A 3,653-nucleotide genomic window follows, 5' to 3' on the forward strand; every position below is an offset into this window, starting at 1 on the left:
ACTAGTAGGAAAATGGTATTACTAGTAACATATCACCATTAATGCAACTAAATTAGTGTTTTCAATGAAACAAAAAAAAAATGTGTCTTTTATTGTTTGTTGTGTTTTTGATATCCAAAGTGTTGAAAACCACTCATTTTAAAATCAATAGATAAAGGCATAAAATTGACTCATATCATCAATATGGTAGACCAATAATAATTGTTTAAATTATTCGCTTACTCTTGCTGGACGGATATATCTTATCTGTGTCGTTCAGTTCACAAAATTTTATAATTATCTTCTCGAATATTTAAGCTATTGTGAAGAATTCATGATTTATATATGTTTGAGGAAATGCGGATATCTCTCTCCACGGGGACATATAGTGGAAAAGGACCTATCAAATTTCTCATGTTATTGATTAGTAGGTTAATCTCATGTTTTGTAACCGACTTTTACTTTTGCTTGTTGAAGATTAGTGAAAGTGATTTTGAAAAGTCTAGTTGAGAACAGGTCGTGATTTTTCTCCCATGACCAAGGAGGTTTCCACGTAAAGTGACTGTCATCTTTATTTCTTGCATTTGTTGTTTATTTATTAAATATAACTGTGGTGAGGACCTAGTCCCATGTAAGTAAGTGGACACATACATTCCAACATTGTGTAAAATAGAAAGACTGATTTTGATGAATCTTTGGCTAAAAAAAAGCGTTTTCAAAGTAGATTTTAATAAATATAAATATAAAAATAAAAACTATATGACAATAGAGAATATGTCATAAATTGTCTTTAATTATTGGAATAAGTTTTGATTGGTCCCTTAACTATACTTTTATCGAATTTAGTTTATATTCAAAAACTTATCAACTTTGGTCCCTAAGTATACACTTACCAATTTTCAGCTTTGGTCCTCAAGTATACACTTACCAATTTGGTTCTTTAAGTATTCAAAAATTTATCAGGGTTTAATCTTTGTCCATTTTTTAAAATAAAATAGCTTACATTTACTTAAACGAAACAATCTATTTAAGAAAAAAACAAAAAAAAAGTTACAAATCTATCATTTTATAAATTTTAACTTCTGATAATTTAACAAATTTCCTTTAATAGAGTCCTTGGAGTATAATTTTGAATTTCACCGGTATTAATTTATTTTTCTATTTATAATAACATTTAGTATACTCAAAATCATTAGTAGCAATAATATGCTTTATTTTATCATCCGTTGAATAACATTGTGACTTATATTTTCTTTTCTCGTAATTTTATTTTGAATTGTTGAAGTTATGGTTCTTTGCATAAGAGTAATTAGAAGTAATAGTAGCGGAAAGAGAGAAACAACTAAAAAATGGCTAAAAGATTTAATTTCTCGAGACGTGATCGAATTCTGTTGATATAAGCCTAAGTTATTGTATTAAAAATGGATGAAGACCAAACATAAATAAGTTTCCTATTACTTAAAGGACTAAAATCGATAAACGTATAGTTGAGGAAGTAAAATCGATAAATGTATAGTCAAGAGACCAAAAAATTTGAGAAAAGTATAATTAAGATCTATTTTAGACATACTCTTATAGTTAATGGACTATTTATGTCATTTTCTCATGAAAATACTATAGGACAAGAAATATTAAGAACAAAATAGTAAAGATATAAGCTAAATAAAAAAAAAAATGCAATTTGAAGAAGAAAATAGTAATAGAATAATAATAAAATACTATAACCACACTTTTCCACCGAAAAGAGGGAAGTCGTTCGACTATCACCTTGACCTTCATGCTTTTCTATTTAGAATTACGTTTTCGGTGATTAAAAATGTGACATACCATATATAATCACCTCTTTCTGAGTCTTTCTCGATCTACCTCTACATAGATCAATTATTATCAATCTCTCGCACCTCTTCACTGGACATCAATAAATTACATTCTCAACATAGGTAAAAACTGAGTTATTGATTTGTTAAAGAATAATCAAAATATTCATATGTATATTTAGAACACGATCATTAGCATTTGAAATTATATTATTCTACAATTTACAACTCATAAAATTAAAATTTGTCTCAATAATATCCCATCCAAAACTTACTCACTAAAAAAGATAAGCGCTTTGCCTTAATATGCATGTGTAAACACTTATGATAATTTGATGATCAACTTAATTTCTTTTAACTCAACCATGCCAAAAGCTTAATATAATAAAGTCAACATAATTTTGACATTAATTTTCATGTGTGAACACTGAAAGTTATTTATATACGACTATAACCTATCCAAATATGTCCACCAAAATGTTCGTTAATGAGATTAAAATATCCCAACCCCAACAACTTGCACTTATGACTAAACCATTATTAATTAGTAGAAAAAAAAATTATCGACATTTGAAAAAAAATTAAACAGCAACTAACTAACATTTAATAAAGACATAATACATAAATGTGCCATTTAAATTGGCTTAAAATTACATTTATGCCCTTCATATTTGGATATGCACAAATAGACACTTAAACTTGTATAAAGTTGAATAAATAGACACACAGTATGTAATCCTACATGTCATTTTTTGTCCTACGTGTATTGTGCCATGTAGAACTCATGTATTAATTTATTTAAAAGTTGGATAGTTAAAGTGTCTATTTGTGCATTATGAAAATTGAAGATCAAAGTTAAAATTTAAAACCAAGTTTATGGTCCAATATAATATTATGCCTTTAATAAAATTAATTCTTTGGCACGTGGATGACGATATTAGGATGACAACACATTACAAACGTCACTAATTATGTGTGCTTTTACATTTTCTTAACGCTCCTTAATTAACCATAACATGGCCACTTTAATTTTTTTTATTTGGTCATTGGTCATGAAGTAACTATTTTTTTAAAATAATAACTAAGGGTAGTTAAATTGTATAGTAAGCTTTTTATCTTACTTTTATATCGATGAAATATAGTGATAAAATCAGAATTTTTATTTAATTGAATTAGTTCAAATTAAGTATGAAGAAGTATACATAGGATAAAACTAAAGACAGCTCAACATCTACAATATATATACATGAAAAATATTTTTTTATCGTGTATAAACATTATAATATACAAGTTTTTACCAAAGAAATATCGAATAAGCCCTTTGACCCTACCTTACTCCGCTCCTAACGTAATTGTTCAACTTAAGCTGACTATTAATTTGGGGGNGAGGCTCTCACACTAGTTGACTTCTTGCTATATATATACACATATAGTGCATTTGTAATACTTCAAGTATGGATATAATTAATTCCTCAGTAGATGATATGAGAAGATTAATAAAAGAGTTGAATTGTGGTAAGAAATTCACAAATGAGCTAAAATATTTGATGAAGAAACATAACATTAATATAATGTTGGCTGAGGATTTGGTGGGGAAAATTATGACTTGTTTTTCCAAAACACTCTCAATATTAAGCTCCAGAATTGAGTTGCATCAATTTTCTCAAGTTTTGCCTTGTGACAAATCCTCATTTTCATCTTCTCTAAGTTCCAAGTACTCAATTGGTAGTTGCAACACTTCTCCACTAAAAGGTGTTAATCAAGAAAGATGCAACAAGAGAAGGTGATAATCAATGTTTGTGTTGTAGTTAATACTCTTACCATTACTTCATCCCCCCACCTCCCACCCCCACCCCC

This window comes from Solanum pennellii, chromosome 10 (assembly GCF_001406875.1).
Source record: "Solanum pennellii chromosome 10, SPENNV200".
Lineage (NCBI taxonomy): Eukaryota > Viridiplantae > Streptophyta > Magnoliopsida > Solanales > Solanaceae > Solanum > Solanum pennellii.